Source organism: Rattus norvegicus, chromosome 1 (assembly GCF_021556685.1).
Source record: "Rattus norvegicus strain SHRSP/BbbUtx chromosome 1, alternate assembly SHRSP_T2T, whole genome shotgun sequence".
Lineage (NCBI taxonomy): Eukaryota > Metazoa > Chordata > Mammalia > Rodentia > Muridae > Rattus > Rattus norvegicus.
Window position 1 is genome coordinate 24,640,243 of NC_141534.1, and position 17,082 is coordinate 24,657,324.

Below are 17,082 nucleotides of genomic sequence, written 5' to 3' on the forward strand. Positions count from 1 at the left end.
GAGCTAAATCCCCAGCCCTAAAGCTAGTATTTGATCAGCATGTCTTATTCCAGAGTGGAAGGGGAAACTTCTAGGGTAGATTTCACTCTTGGCAGAATTTCATCTGGCTGTTGGCTATTTTTCTAAAATTAAGTGTTCCTTGCTTCCATCCTTAATTATTTGGATGAATCACATGCTAGAGAAAACACACGTGTCATCTCAGCGTCTGTCTTCCAGGTGTAGTGGGACATGTAACCCACAGCAGCAAGGACATCTTCACTTTCATAGGAGGCACACACTGAAGCCGAAGGAAGTCCACGGTCTGTTTTTCTCCTCAGCGTCACGCTTGCTATGCATGGGGCAAGCAGGCTGAGCGTTCTGGGCCTCTATCTTCTCATCTACAAAGGAGAGAACAATAGTACTTATTGACGGTGCCAAATACAACGAGATGTGTCATCCGTTCCACCATCGGTAGACACTACAAAAGCAACAGCTATCATACAGGGAAAGGCGCCATTATCTATGCAATGGATATGTGAAGTACCTGTTAGAGGATTAGGAATTCCTAGAGAGTGGGTGCTATTGTACATCATCATACCCCTTTTGGAGGCTGGTAGAATGCGTACCTAGTAGGCACTACGTACGTATTTGTTCATTGACTCAAGTTTAGATTATTCTCCAGGACCAAGTTGTACTAACTTTCCCACACTTCTGTTCCCTGGGCTTTGTTGAGTAAGTTCATGCTTACTCCTTGGATTAGTTTCCCAGTTAGTGGCAGACAGATGAACAAGGAGACAATGAATATCAAAGGAGGAGAACTTAGTGACTCAGGCTTGTAGCACAGTCTCAGGAAGCTGGGGCAGGGGGAATCACAGGCTTGCTTGGGCTACAGTGTGTTTGAAGCTACTCTGTGCAACTTATCAAGACCCTAAAAAGGTAACATTCAGTCTGGGAGATGTAGCAATTGTACAATTGTATCTGCCCCATTTATCTGAGGTCAAAGTTTATGTTCAAGGTTATGAAACAGTCCGTATGTTGATCCAAAGACCAATTTTAGTAAACCCTGCATATATGGACATAAAAAAGATGCTGTGTGTCCATCTCTCCCCTACAATCTGGGTAAGCCTTAGTCATGATTTCTTTATGCCATTCTTCCATACCTCTCCTGTCCTTCAGGGATTCTGGACAGGTTCAGAATTCTTGTAAATGTTCTTTTCTCCTTTCCATTTGTTTTGCTTTTATTCCTGAAACTGAGTCATTTAAATGAACATTATTTTTCCTCCTTCATAAGCAAAGGGGTGAGGTATTTGAGACAAGCTTGAAAAAGCAGAATATAGGCATGTGGAGATGAGCAGCTGGGGGTGAGCAGCTGGAGGTGAGCAGCTGGTGGTGAGCAGCTGGGGGTGAGCAGCTGGGGACTAGCAGCTGGAGGTGAGCAGCTGGGGATGAGCAACTAGAGGTGAGATGGTAGTGATTAGAAGGAAAATAAAAGGAAAAATAGCCCCTCTCTATAAAGGCCTAAAATACATTCTGGTGACCTGTTGTGTGGCAGAACTTTTCCTGTGGAAGCACAGTGCACATGTCCATTCATCTCAGGTAGGGAGCCCATCACTGACCCAAGGACAGAGACCACCAAAGTCCAACGTGGTGAGCCAGTGATTTTTATTGGGGCTACTTACAGGAATATGGGGTGAGGGGTTACTTACATAAGCAGAAATGACCCAAATACAGCTGTGTTACCAAAGGTCACCAGTCCAGCATGGGTGACAGTTCACAAAAACTGGGAACTCAGAAGACCCTGTACAGCCTGCAGGCAGCTCAACAAGTTGGAGAGTGCTCTGTCCAAGTGACTGGTCTAAACCTCTTCAAGCTTCAAGGTAGCTCTGTAGGTCTCTGCTTCTTCCAGGCAGCTTGTCTGGTCTAAAAATCTTTGCAGCGAGGCTTGTCTGAAAATGAGTCTTAGCAACTTGGCTTTGTTTACTGTGGGATGGAGGAGGTCTAGTGAATTTGGTTGGTTTCAGAGACTTCCTGAAGTTATTTTAAGTTGTTTACCTTCCTGCTTAAGAACTGTAGAATGAACTGTCTCAATTTTGAGGGAAATTGTGACAGAGGATGACCCCTTTGGGCTACATTCTTACCTGCAGTTTTAGGAGGGGATAATTGGTGCTGTGCTCCAAGCTGATGAAGTGTTTTTCTTAGAGTTGTAAAACCTTTTCATGTGGGCCATGTGAAGAAAAATGAACTAGCACTGTGGTCAGGGTTTTCAATTCACATCACATACTTGGCCTTTAAGAATGGTCTAGACATTCACACTGAACGACAACCACAGTGAACAGCACCTTAGTAAATAGGGACCATCAATAAATAACAACGATGGCAAGCAGCATCTCAGGAAGTAAGGGCCGCCACTCTGCCTTTTCATTTTGGAGGCTTTGCTCGTAGCAGATCAGAACAAAACTCCTCTAAAGACTCATCCCTTAACTATGCCTCATCACAAAATGTGGCAAGGAAAGACAAAGGTGCAAGTCTGTGTTTTGTGTGGGAGGAGGAAAGGAGCTGTTTGTCTATTAGATTGCTATGTGCCTATGTGCAACTAGGTATAATTCATACTTTTAGTTATGAAAAGTTATATAAATATAGTATTCAAAACAAAAAGTGCTACCTTTTAGTAACAACCCACTGGAGAGGGACACTCTGGAATTCCCCGAGAGCTGCAGTATCCCTCTCAATATGCTGTGTCACCAATGGAGTCAGGATCTCACACAAAGCCTTCTCTTGAAATACAGTCACAGTGGGGACCAAACTTCCAGCACTTGAATGAACCCTTGGGGATGGGGGAACTAGACACAAACCATAGTATGCAGCCACTCTGTACACATCAGCCAGCTTGCCCCTTGAAGAGTAGGAAGGGGGGCACTGTTCCTCCCTGCAACCCAGGTTTTTGATTTTCCCAGACAAAGTGTCTGCCTTCATTCTTCATTATGTAACCCTTATAAACGTTCTAAGTCTTGAGCACATGCACAAAGGTTGACTGGCAGACCAGAGCACCTTACAGAGGAAGGCAGGAGATGGAAGTTGGTTATAATAGAAGTTAGTGACTCATTACTAGTCAGTTTCACAGTGTATCTTCCCTCTCAATGTTACCCCCAGCAGCACGGTTTCTCTGGTCTGTCTTCCACAGGCTCCTGTTAAGGGTAGAGCTTTCCTTGTTAATAGGCTGTTTGAGTTTAGATATCTGTTATGGATCCTTGCTCTAACAAGTAATATATCTAAATATTATTTAAATGTAGTTCTCTCTATGTGCACATAACATGTCTTCAGTTTATTTGCATGACCTGGAGAATGCCCGCCACAGAAAGTTTACTGAGACTTGCTTGGTAACTAGAGCACTGTAAGAAGTTTGTGCTTAAAAAGAATTTCTGTCCGCTAGTGGTTGGGTACTTTGTTATATAAATGTTCATTACTTCCAGCTTGTGAATTTTGTTACTCAGATATTGCATATATTTGATTCATGGTTTAATAAGTCAGTAACAACTATCAAGGCTTTCCACTGTGATGATAAATGGGGCTCTATATTACAGTTTCATCCGCTTTTGCTTCTTATAATTTGACATTGCATTTAAAATTATAATTTATTTCTGGTCATTTGTTTTGGTTGCCAGCAGAAGCCATTTAAGTAGTGGTGCAATGGGATTCAATCCACTCTTTCTTGTGTGACCCGACTTAAGGTAAACATTCTAAATATTTCATTTTTACTCATTTGGTGGTATCTCCTCTTCTTTCTCCTGTTCCTCCTCCTTCTCTCTCCTCCTTCTTTTTCTTCCTTCTCTTTCTCCTTCTCCTCCTTCCATTGAAATAGTGAGGCAATACTAGAGATGAGGATATTTTTGTCTTTAGACAGGTAGGACTTTGGACTTGATTGTTCTTGAGCACAAGAAAATCAAACCAAACTGAACTGGTTGCTAAAACCCCAAGTTCTAAGTTTGAAAGCTATCAAGTTTTACTATAAAGTAAAACCCAGGTTTCACTGTGGCCTTTATGCTGGCTTTGTTTTGTTTTCTTTGTAGCACCAGAATGAATCAGTGGATGGCTGTTCAGTTTGAATGTATTATCATGACTTGAGCTACCTGTAGAGGTTCAGGGGAGCTAGGGAGCAGTTACAGCATAGCTGCGGTTAACGAACAGAACAGACGAGTCATGAGGTTTAAAAGCCCAACACGTCCTTCTGTGGCAACAGAAGTCCATCAGTGACAGCAACCAGAGCAGGGACGTGAGAGGTGGTTTTGGCATAGCCAGGCTTGAGTTTCAAGAACAACACCTGCCACAGCATGAAAGAAGTCTAGGATATAAAACAAAGTGAAAATACCAGGTTAGCAGAGGCACCCATCTGGAAGTGAGCAGCATGGGCCACCCAGGTGCACACTGAAAGCTGCTTTTGCCTTTTTCCTTCCCTTTGTCCCAACACTCTGGTTAGCTTAGGCTCTGACACATTTCAAGACATTAGACTTAATATACTATCATTGGTAAGAAGAAAAAAAAATCACCCTTTTTAAAGTACTTAAATTCCTGGACCAAAAGTAGGGTTAGTTGAAGACATTTTATTAATGTCTTCCCAGGACTGAGAGTAGCTCACTACCGGCTAACAATCCTGTAACTGGACTCCACTGTCTCATGAATCTTCACATCGCGTGTTACAAACCTCTGCTCTCCCAAGGAGAAGAGAATACAGATTGGGGTGCCCAACTCTATCTTAGCTCAGCCATCTCCATCTCGATCCTCTTGCAGCAGATTTTAGGGTGGCTGAAGATCTGAAGACCTGTCATTTCTCAGGTTTCCTTACAGCAGCACTATTTCCTTGTAAGCCTGGTTTCTACCAAGCAGACAATCACACAAGATTTGGAAGACAGAATCTGAAGAGCATAGCCAAACCATTTCCACTGCCTCTGCTACTGGCAGTGCCCTGTCTATAGTAATGGCATTGATGCGGTGCTATTGTATTGTTTTGTGTTCTTCTGTGTGTGTGTGTGTGTGTGTGTGTGTGTGTGTGTGTGTGTGTGTGATGTGTATGTGTGTGTGTCATGTGTATATGTGTGTGTCTGTATGTGCATGTGTGTGTGGTTTGTACTTTGTGTGTGTGTGGGTACGCTTTCTCCAGCAATGGTTGCAAGTGTCATGGTCAAATTGTTTTCTACTCCCTCCTAAAATTTGAAGGCCTAACCTCTAGGGATGATGAATGTGACCTTATTGGAAATATTTGTCCATGCAAGACAGTCATATCGAGCTATTGAATGGAGCATAATTCAATATGGCTGATGTTCTTATGAAAATGAGAATTTAGAATTTAGGCCCAGAGACAGATAGACATACCTATGAGAGAGAGAGAGAGAGAGAGAGAGAGAGAGAGAGAGAGAGAGAGAGAGAGAGAGAGAGAGAGGAAGAGTGGAAGAAGGAGGAAGAGGAGGAGGAGGAAGAGGAAGAAGAAGAAGAAGAAGAAGAAGAAGAAGAAGAAGAAGAAGAAGAAGAAGAAGAAGAAGAAGAAGAAGAAGAAGAAGAAGAAGAAGAAGAAGAAGAAGAAATTATTCAAGGATGGTTGATTCCTGGGGAGGGACCTCTTTTTGGATTGTAGCTAGCAGGTTCTATTTGTGTTCATCAAATAGATCAGGGAGAATATCACAGGAGCATGAAGAAGAGTTTAGATGACTCATCCAAAAGAACTATAAAATGTCATGATGCACGGAATTATTTGGGATGTGAGAGCAGACTCCCCTCATGGCCCTCAGAAGGAGCTAACTCTGCTGTATCCCAGTCCTCCCAGCTTCAAGACCTGGGATCCATGACCTTCTGTTGTGAGGCATCTTGTTTGGTGGTACATTGTCATGGCAGCCCTAGGGAAGCAGTGCAGCCCTTACTGTGTGACCTTCACCCTTGCAGGTGCTGACAGACAGAGGAGGGGGAGAGGGTAGCATCCACTAAGACAACATACAGTACAGCACCATGGAGTGCACTGAGTCCAGAAGCCACAGTTCTGTTTTAATTTCTCAACAATCTCATCATTTTAGAGGCAGAAGCATCAAGGTGTGGCAGGTCCTCAAAACTCGACTGTAGAGCCTGTCCTTTCTCTAATGTGGTGTCTGTCATAGGACTTGCAATGTGTTCTGCATCCTCACTGTGGGATTCAATGGCATTGCAAACATCCCTGTTATCCTTGCCCACGTAAGATGGATCACAGCTCTGCCTTCCTTCACTTGGAGCGATACAGTGTGAATCACAGAGTGCAAACCAATCAAAACAGGAGTGAGCTCGTGGAGTAGAAACAAGGTCGAGAGTCTCCTAAACACATTCTAGTTCTCTGTCGCACAGCAGTAACTTTGCTCCTCCTTCCAGCTAGGTGGCATGTGGGACATTAGATAGTTGTGAAGGGGGGGTGGGGAGATAATGATGAGATTCATAAGTATTCCAGTGGAGATGGCAAGTTTTGTGGACCACATTGAATTCTTGGCCGTCTCACAGGTTTAGAAAGCCCCTCTCACGATGATGCAGTGTGAAGCCTCAGAGGAGAGCAGCCACCGTATCGGGTGTGAGTCCCTCATGATTTACACTCAGCTCTTTCTACACACAAGTGAACGAGGTGTCAGATAAGCTGCAGCCACAATGTTATCCACAGTAAATCAGACTGTTTTTGTTTGTCTGTTGGTTGTTGAGGGCCATGGTGCTCAAGTGAGCCGAGACCTTGTTTTTTCCCTTTAAACAGATAAACTGAGTCTTGGAAAGGCTAAGCGAACTTACTCAATGTCAAGGGTGGTCTGTTTATTTGACAGACAAGTAGCCCGTGTAAGGAATAATTCTTTTCTCTGGCATCTGGTAAAGGTGTGCCTAGAGAATTGTATGCTAGACTAGGATAAATATGTCCAGAGAAACGCAGGCTAAGTCCTGCTGATACTGGTAGCACTGGCTGGAATGAACAAGGAACAGGACAAGAGGGCCGCTGGGCCTTCCTGCTCTGATGCCACCTTTGCACACACAGTTGAAATCTTACAGAATGTAGACCTCCTCCTCCGGAGACCCGAAGGATCCATCCACTTCTAGGTCGGCTCACTGTCGCCTGCTTGTTTCCCCCATGTAACACTAACCTGGCAACTACTCTTCTAGAAACTTGGCACAAAATGATGTCATGGGACAGGTACTGTTCACACAGATGCAGACCTGAGTGACTGGGTTGGGGGGGTGGGCTTACTCTGCTAGCTTGAAGCAGGAAGCAGGAGTCAGGCCAAGGGACTCTTAAGCCATTACCTAACCTCCACTCCTGGCCCCACACCTGTAGCCATGTCAAAACTGTGGACAGATGTGCCAAGCCCCCTCTGCCATGTACCCTTCTGACAACAAAGTTAATCCTGATTCTTGTCAGTAGCCATGTGACATTTAAAGTAGGTTGTGGGTAGACAAGGAAATTGAGTAATTTACTAATGACTAACATAACGTGTATCAGGATTAGGCAGCACGGGCTTGTCTCTGGGAAGCACACAGGTTGTGGATGGTAAACTGCCACCTTTTCTCTCTCGGGCATTGCACTCTAAGCACTCTCTGCGCGCTACCAAGCTTTGTCACACAGGCTTCCGAGTTACAGAGAACCACAATGGAAGGGCTGCAGGACAAACGGTCCAAAGCTGTAGTGTAGCCCTGAACTGAAGGTGTGCCTGCTTCCCTCCCCTCCCTCAGGAGTGCTGGGGTTGGGTTTGCAACAGGTGAAGGGAGGTCACTGCTGGGTTCCAGGAAGAGCAGTTCAGCCAGAGCCCTGGAACGGTTACGTTAAGAACACATTCGGTGGGACATATGATTCAGAAGCTCAGTGTTCCCTGCAGTCTAGATTTGTACATTTGATCTACCCTCCCTTCATAACCGCCATAAAAGCACACTACAGCATGACTCATGTTCTTTCATTACTTACATTTCGGTGGCACTAATTAACCTCAGCTAATGGCTCTCTTCACATGACTGATTCAGGGATTGCTAACAGCAACAGGCTCCCAAAACAAATGGTGGGAGCTGGGGCTAGAAAGCAGTTCAGCTCCCGTTCTCTGGGATTGGAACTCAGCACCTTTTTACTCGTTAGTGCTCACTGCTGGCAAGCATCTGATCTAAGGAGGTCGAGCTGGGGTGAAAGTCCCAATTTTGTTCAGGTTCAAAGGAGCCATAGGGATGTGGTTGGCAGCAGGCAGAGAAAGGCAAGAAAAAAAAGTGTTTCCTTGCTCTACAATAATCTATATTACCTGTTTGCCTTTACATTACATGTCTTTTCCCTCAAAATATTAAACATAGAATTACCATATGACTCAGCAATTTAATTTCTGGGTATCTACCCAGGTTTGGAAACAAACACATACATGTATGTATTCATAGAGGACTGGGCGAAAATGCCAGAAAGGGGAAGGGACAATGTATCATTAACGGAAGAGTTTATGGATAAATTGTGACGTATGCATACGGTGAAAACATATCTAGCCCTGAAAAAGAAGTGGATCCTACAACATGCTCAACATTGAGAAACTTTGAGAACAGCGTGTGATGTCAAAGAACCAGATATACAGGTGACAGGTGTTTCATAGAATGAAACACCCAGAGCAAGCGAATCTGTAGAAACTGAGCAGATTAATGCTTTGCGAAGGCTGCGGGGGAGAGGGGACGGAGCAATGCCTCTTCGGTGTGTGCAGGTCTCCTTTCGTCTTGATGCTTCAGAACCACATGAGGGTGAGGGTGTTTCAACCCTGCTGGTCAGTTTTGGGGAGGGCCACAGCAAATGTTGATGTGACATGATCCTCTCCACACACCCCCCCCCCCCCGCCCCGAACCTTCGCCCCATGCTTAAAATGTGAAACAGAGCTGCAATGTCATGTAGGTAAATGCTGTGTATCTGTGGCTCTCCTCCCGCAGAACAGTGCATTGCGGTGGAATCAGCATTGTGCATGAGCGAGTGAATGGAAGATCCCATGGGAATCAGCAATGCGCATGAGCGAATGAATGGAAGATCCCGTGGGCCCTACCAAACATCTCACCAAACTACAGCCCAGGGAACAGGCTTACTGAGATCAATAACATTCATTGAGTTTGGTCATGTGTGGTAACTCTCTTGATTAAGACACACGAATAAGTGTTTTTCAAAGCTTTTATTTACTTCATTATTTTGTATTTATTTTATGTGTTTGGATGTTTTGCCTGCATATATGTCTGTGCACCACTTACATGCCTGGCTTCTCCAAGGATCCTGAAAGAGACCAGAAGGTGGAACTGGAGTTACAGATGGTTGAGAGCCACCATGTAGGTACTGGAAATCAAACTGGTCCTCTGTAAGAGCAGCAGACCCATATCTCCAGCTCCCAAATACATATAGTAAAACATCATGTAGTAGATATATATATTCTTTGTGAACACACCTTAATAAAGCTGAAAAACAATTAGTATATTTTATGCCTGTCTTCTAAACAAAATGCATGTTTTATGGGATACTTTTAATGCACTAAATGACATCACATACTTTCTATTCTTTTGCATAATGATGATATATACACGCTGTACCATCCAGATGTGAACCCCACAGCATTTACTAGCCAGCAAGGAATGTGTGCTCCCAGTAAATACCTGTCTGTTCTCAGCTATGTGTGTTCTCAGTATAGCACAGTGCACATGGTAGGCCCTCAACAACTTATTTCTTGAACAAAGGAAGAAGCAAACGAGTTTATTTTTCTAGTACACTTGAGAACACTGTTCTCTACACTGACTAAAGCACTGTGGTGTCCTTTGGCCACATGGCCAATGGGCAGACTTTTCTGGAATGTATTGGTTTACAAATGTTTAACTATCAACTTACTTATCTGCCTACTCTGAGAATGAGATTTTACATGATTAAGAAAATGGCCTTGGAATTTGTACTAAGCCAACTTTGTACACGGTACAGAATGTTCTCAGAAGCAGCAGGATGCATGAGTAATAAAGCAGGCCACTTCCTGGATTCTGCAGCCTTCTTTGGCCCATGTTCTGCCCACAAACCTTTAGCCTGCTGACCTGGATCTGGGTGTTCTCCTCCCCCAAGTGAGATACCAGATCAACTCCAAGGGAGCCATCTCTATCCTGAATCTTGGCTGACACTCACCGCCAACTCTTTCTACTCAATCACTGATATTGTATAAAAGGAACACAATTAACACCACATACCACAAAGTGCCACCAGCAGAGCCCCTGACCAAAGCAGCAGTATTCCACTCCAACTGTTAGCGCTGGGTTACTTCAGATGACCAAGCTGAATCAACACAACCCACAGGAAGCTTGGGTCTACTTCCCAGCAGGTAGGAATGTGCAGTTGCAGCACAAGTGGAAAATGGCCTTGACCTTCCATGAATTATGTTTGCCATGCAGACTAAAGGCAGCATCCACAAAGCTATTTGTTTATATTTTTTAAAAAAAAATAGTGACTGACACATTCACGAATAGCGCTGTGTGAACCAGAATCATGCACCTGCACACACCACCTGATACATGGTCTGGATAAGAAGTTCAAGCAGTATAGAAGGACACAACATAAAAATGGATGGATGGATGGATGGATGAATGGATGGGTGTGTGGGTAGGTGGGTGGGTGGATGGATGAATGGATGGGTGGATGGATGGATGGATGGATGGATGGGTAGATGGGTGGGTGGGTAGATGGGTGGATGGATGGATGGGTGGGTGGGTGGATGGATGGATGGATGGGTAGATGGATGGATGGATGGATGGATGGATGGGTAGATGGATGGATGGATGGTAGATGGATGGATGGTGGATGGATGGATGGGTGGATGGATGGGTGGGTGGGTAGATGGATGGATGAGTACATGGGTGGATGAATGGATGGGTGGGTGAGTGAATGGATGGGTGGATGGGTGGGTGAGTGGGTGGATGGATGGATGGATGGATGGGTAGGTAGATAGTTGGGTAGATGTGTGGGTGGGTGGATGGATGTATCGATGGATGAGTACATGGGTGGATGAATGAATGGATGGGTGGGTGAATGGATGAATGCATGGATAGATGAATGGGGCAGTCTCCTTTTTCTGTACTATAGCATTTCCTTCTCATGGTACCTGAATTTATAATTTTAAAGTGCTTTAAACTCTCCCTCCTCCATCCCCACACCATGTTAAGATAGTATCATCTCAGTGTCTGGTGAAGACTAGTTGTGAGCATGAACTCTCAAGAGTGCCTCAGCTTCCTCAGTGCTAGGATTATAGATGTGTAACATATGTTTTAATGAAATCAACAGAATGTTTGTTTTGATTAAAATGAATACATTTTTCATATATCAAAATTTCTAAAATTGGGTTGCCTTACATTTGATGTAATATCATTTCCTCTTACTTTTTTAGGGAAAAAGGCTCTTACTTTGCATATTGTTTTGAAATGTGTCTACTCTCAGACAGTTTAAATAAAGTTTTAAATGATACTTAGTGTTCACACCATGTCTTCATTCCTATCACTATGATATCCTTCCACCATAAAAGTTACAGCTCTCATATCTTTAAATTGCTTCTAAATTTAATCCTGACCTCTCACACCACACCATAAACATGAAGACCCAAGCCCTTTGGATGAGCTTCCCTGTTCTCCCACGCACCGCAGATAAGATAAAGAGTTTGGATCAGGTTTTTGGAAAGATCCACATAATTTGTAGCTAGTATGCACAAAGATACAGACATTCCTGTAGCCACCAAGGACAATGTGTACACTGTTTAGTTGAATTATATTTTGTTTAAGGCTATATGCAATTAAGCAAGTTCTAATATATCAGAGATAGATCCTGTAAGTCAAAACTGTGGTCTGTGGGATATTTGTCCTGTGTGGAGTGGGGAGCGAGACTCTTGGCCCACAGTTCTCTCAGCTGTCACGTTTTCTCCACCTTTGCCCCTCGCCATCTTCCACATGGTGTCTGTCCTGGATTCTCTGAAGAAGTCGCTCACCACGCAGAAGCAGCATGGAGAGGGGAGGACTCTGACCTGGAATTGGCTCTGGTTCAGAACATGCCTCTGAGAAGTAAGATAGCTCTGGAGTGCCAGGAATGCAGGCCAGGTCAAGAGTCCCCTGTGCTGCTCCTGCAGGACATGGAAGTAACTGTCCACAGGGGACAGCTGGGCATCTGGAGCAGGCCTCCCGAGACTGAGGAGGTCTGGACTCATTCTATCACATGGGCAGAGGTAGTCTTAGGAGGCCCAGACGTTCCCAGAATGTGGCACTCAGGAGCTGACTGGGCATTAGCAGTGTCTTAACCCTGGACAGGAGTGTCTGCAGTAAGCACAGGGGGTGACTATTCTCATGGGATGAGGGACAAATGGGAACAAGTGTGGGAGCCTGCATGGCGGTGCCAGCATTCTGCTCCTTTGCCTTCACAGGAATAAGCACTTAAAGGCATAGGTGGGGGTTCCTCTTACTTTTGAATCAGTTTTTTTTTTTTAAATTTTGATTCAGTATTTTTATTTTCTGAGGATTGTGTCCTTTTGATATAATCTCTAAATTTATTGCCAAAATGTTGTCTCCTGGTTGTGTAATATCATACTGCTGGATGTGTGATAATGTTCTCTGTTCTGCACTGCTAATGTTGTCTGCTTCTTTACGTCTTTTTATAAATCTTGACACAAATGTGTCATTTCATCAGCTTTAGAAACAAATACTTGTTTATAACTAAATTGTCTCCTTGACATCTTTTAGTCTGTTGAGTGAGTTAAGATCCGTTACCTTTGAACATGGATATTTTGTTCTTTTCATTCTTTATAAAAATTTAAAATTGTGTATGCCTGTGTGTGTATGTATGTCTGTGTGTGTGTATGTATGCCTGTGTGTGTTTCTGTGTGTGTCTGTGTGTGCCTGTGTGTATATGTATGTCTCTCTGTGTGTATGCCTTTGTGTGTGTGTGCCTTTGTGTGTGTGCCATGCCTGTGTGTGCCTGTGTGTGCCTGTGTATGTATGTATGTATGTCTCTGTGTGTGTATGCCTTTGTGTGTGTATGTCTTTGTGTGTGTGTGCCTTTGTGTGTGTGTGCCTTTGTGTGTGCCTATGTGTGTATATATGTGCTGGTATATGTGTGCTTGTGTGTGTATGTGCCTGTGTGTTTATGTGTGCCTGTGTGTGCCTGTGCCTGTGTGTGCCTTTGTGTATGTGTGTGTGTATGTGTATATGCCTGTGTGTGTGCCTTTGTGTGTGTATGTGCCTGTGAGTGCCTTTGTGTGTGTGTGTGTGCCTGTGTCTGTGTTTGTGTGTGCCTGTGCCTGTGCCTGTGTTTGTGTGTGTGTGTGTGTGTGTGTGTGTGTGTGTGTGTGTGTGTGGTGTGTTTTGGTTTATGTACTTGAGCATGTGTATGTTAGGCCAGAATGTGGTAGTATGTGTTTTTCTTGATTGCTCTTCACCTTGTTTCTTGAGACATGGTCTCTCTCTGAGTCTGAAATCAATGCTTGGTGAGACTGGATGGCCAGAGACTTCTAGTGATTCTTCCGTCTCTATCCCTTGTACTAGGATTTCAAGTGGGTGCCACCACATTCCACTTTCCTCTGGTGCTGAGAATTCAAGCTCAGGCCCTCAGGCTTGCACACCAGGCACGTTACCCCCTGAGCTGCCTCCCCAGCCCTTTCTTCCTTCTGCATGAGGGCTTTCAGTGCGACCTTAGTTTAATATATCTGTCATTTGTTTCCTAATTTATAATGGTTTTCTTTGATTTGGGAATATTTCACTCTGAATGCTTAGAACATTTTCAGCTCTTTAGCTTTAATGCATTTTTAGTGAAGATGTAATAGGTATTTTACCAAGTTTTCAAAAAGCATCCCACCTACGTTTCGAAATGCAATGTTTATGTTGAAAACGCATGAAAGACTTTTGCTTCTTATACATGCTGTTCATAACATTCAGAGAATTTATTTTTATTTTTATTTATTTATATTTGCCAGTAAGATTTGCTTACAACTCCAGGGTATATACCCAAGGGATGCTTCACCTACTACAGAGACACTTGTTTGAACCGTGTTCATAGCTGCTGTATTCAAAATATCCAGAAACTTGAAACTGTATATGTATGTACAGTTTCATATATATATGAAAGAAATCCTGAGTAAGGCAACCCAGGCCCAAAAAGACAAATATGGTATGTATTCACTTATACAAAGACAAATATGGTATGTATTCACTTATACATGGGTGTTAGCTGCAAAGTCTTTGATATAACCATGAAGGTTAGGTCTAGAGTAATGGACCAGGGAGAGGGGGAGCAGATGGATCTCCCTAGGAAAGGGAAACAGAATAGATAGTTAGGGATGGGTGTGGGAGTACAGTGATGGGATGATCAAATAGGGAGGAGAGATCAGAGGGAGTGAGAGAGAATGCAGGGAGAGACAGTTAACACTAAGGGCCATGTGAGAGGTCTTATGGAAGACTAGTACAATAGAAACACCCTAAAATAAATGCATATATGACAGTGATCTAAATGGAATTGCCAAATAGCAGGAGAGCTAGAACCACAACTGGACATCTCTCATCACTGAATGAAGTTTCGGGTGCCAGAAATGGGGTGCATCTAATCAAGTGGGTCCTGGGGGACCCCCAACAGCTCACACTATTACCAAGGATACTGGTTGCTCTCCACAGCCTGATGGAAAGGCCCTATTGCTGACCTACCCAGCTCATCGCACATGAAGTGGAGCTGGGACCTGCCCAAAGCCTTCACCCCTATGGACTAGCACTCATGGTACTGGGCGGTTCTCTACAAGCCATCAAAAGAGAGAGGTAAACACTAATCCAGCTACAGACCTTGTAATCTACAGTGTTGACCTGCGTGCAAGATGAGATAGCAATAGTGACTCAAAGTTGTGGGAGTAACCAACCAATATCTGGTAGGAGTTAAAGCCTACTCCCTGAGATGGAGCCCATGCCTGACACCCTTGATGGCTATGAAGCTGAGACCGCATAAGCCAGGGCCCTGGGGGAAAAGCAGACACTGCTAAAGGAATGTAGCACTAACATGACTCCTAATGACATTCCACTAGACTTTTCGATTAGTGCCTCGCTCAGCCGTCATCAGAGAAGCTCCCTCCCGTGTTGGTGGGAACAAATACAGAGACCCACAGCTGACAATGTACATGGACTGAGAGACCTTGAAACGATCATAAATGGGATGTTTCCTTCAATCTCCTCCCCTCAGGGCTCACGGAATTGTTTGGAGGAGGAGGCAGAAAGTGCATAGGATGGAGGACACCAGGGATACAAGACCTTCAAACACTGCAGGGCCAACACAGGTATGAGCTCACACAGACTGTGGTGGTATGCATAGGTCTGGGCCAGATAAGGTCCCAGGGCTCACAGGAGAAGCAGACACAATTCCCCTTCCTTATCCCAGAAGCTATCAGTCAGTGATAACTGCTCACAAATGAAAACTTTCTTCTGTCTGGTGGCTCCTCACCCGGGATACAAAACTCTATAAATAGCAGGCCCCGTGCCCAGCAGTGGGTGCCCAGCACGGTGAGCTCAGACGTACCGCTAGAGGAACACATTGCTAGAGGTTCCTTGCCCCACAGTCTGTCACAGCATTTTTTATTTTGTTTCTTTTTTTTTCTCCCACAGTTCCTCTCTGTGTGTCAGAGCTTCAGGATTTGTGTTTCCATGGGATTGCTGTGTGTGTCTCTTCATCTCTCTGTGTTTCTCCTGCTTTGTCTTCAGTTCTTTTCCTTTTGTCTGTCCTATTCCGGTTTGGCTTGGTTTCATCTTTATTTTATTATTCAGATGACTGTTTTCTAATGAGAGACAAAAACCAGGTCTGGGTTTGGCTGGAAGGAGAAGTGGGGAGGCTCTTGTAGGGATTGAGGGAGGGGAAATCATAATCAGAACATACTGTATGAAAAAAATCTGTTTCCAACAAAAGAAAAAATCTGCATTTAAAACATTTTTCTTTTCTTCTTTTTCCCCACCCTCTCCCTAATTTTTAAGATCCTAGAATCAGATAGTTTTTTTACATGCTAGACTAGGAACGAATCTTATTTGGGGGAGTATAAAAATCCGTAGAAATATAAGATGAGGTCTTTTCTTTTACCTTTGTGCAGTTTTGCTTGTATTGTAGTTCTGATTATGCTCTACTATGCCTGGTTATTCAGAAGGCTGTAGCCTATTTCTTTTGAAGCTATATCCATCATCCTTAAGCTCTTTTCTATGTAGAAATATTGTGTTTACCTTAAGTAAATGAGATCCCTTGGTGAAACCCCAGGGATAGATTAAGTTTGTCAAGACCTGTACTCAGTATGATATCAATGAACACACAGCCACAGAAAAGTCACCTTTTCACACTGCTTCGTAGCCGTGTACATTACAATAAATCTATGAATCAGTTTGAACATTATTTAATCCCATGGTTGAGGGATATCAAAAAGTAAGAGCCCCAGTTATTCCCTGGAAAATTTTTAACTCATTTTAACTCAGTATAATTTTTAACTCTTGGTGCCTATGCAGATACTTTTCTGAGCATATTAAATAGCTAACTACAGTATTTGTGGGTACAGTTACAAGAAATTGACAAAAAGAACAAAACTTGTAATCCTCAGCCATTTATATTGAAATAGAATGTATGGATTCCTCCCCGTGAATCAGTCCATGTACATCAGAATCCAAGATAACTCAGTTCCTGCTGCAGGCTTCTGAGGTGCCCAAGCTCAGTGAGATAGAAGTCCAGTCAAACTAGGTGCTATTGTTGTGTTTCCACAGAAATGGGTTCGTTATAACTAACTCCAAAAGATGGAAGCTTGGTGACTCTTTTGACTTTGTAAACTAAGCATAGTGGAAATGGGTCCTCACCTGTAGGACCGAGAGTCAAACCTTGAAGAACCATCCCCATCTTTTCAACAGTATAAGCCCTTACTCTGCGCACTGTGCTATGTGTCTTTGTACATCACCGGTCTGTCCCTTTGCTGTCTTGCTGAGTCTTCGTGAACAAGAAGAGAATGAGGAGAAGAGCAAGAACAATTTAAATCAGAGTTCAGGAGTCCTGCTGCAATGGCCAGGAGAAGCATGCTGCATGCTTGCCGCATTAAAATGTGTTAGACTCTTAGG

At 43.8% G+C, this 17,082-nt stretch overlaps 1 long non-coding RNA gene across 1 annotated transcript; it reads left to right on the plus strand.

Moving 5' to 3' along the window:
* Positions 1-1,714: 1,714 nt before the first annotated feature.
* On the plus strand, positions 1,715-9,623 carry LOC148006886 (uncharacterized). Its single transcript, XR_015644856.1, has 3 exons — positions 1,715-1,856; positions 3,645-3,707; positions 8,908-9,623. It is a non-coding gene; the product is annotated as an uncharacterized LOC148006886 (long non-coding RNA).
* The last annotated feature ends 7,459 nt before the right edge of the window (positions 9,624-17,082 follow it).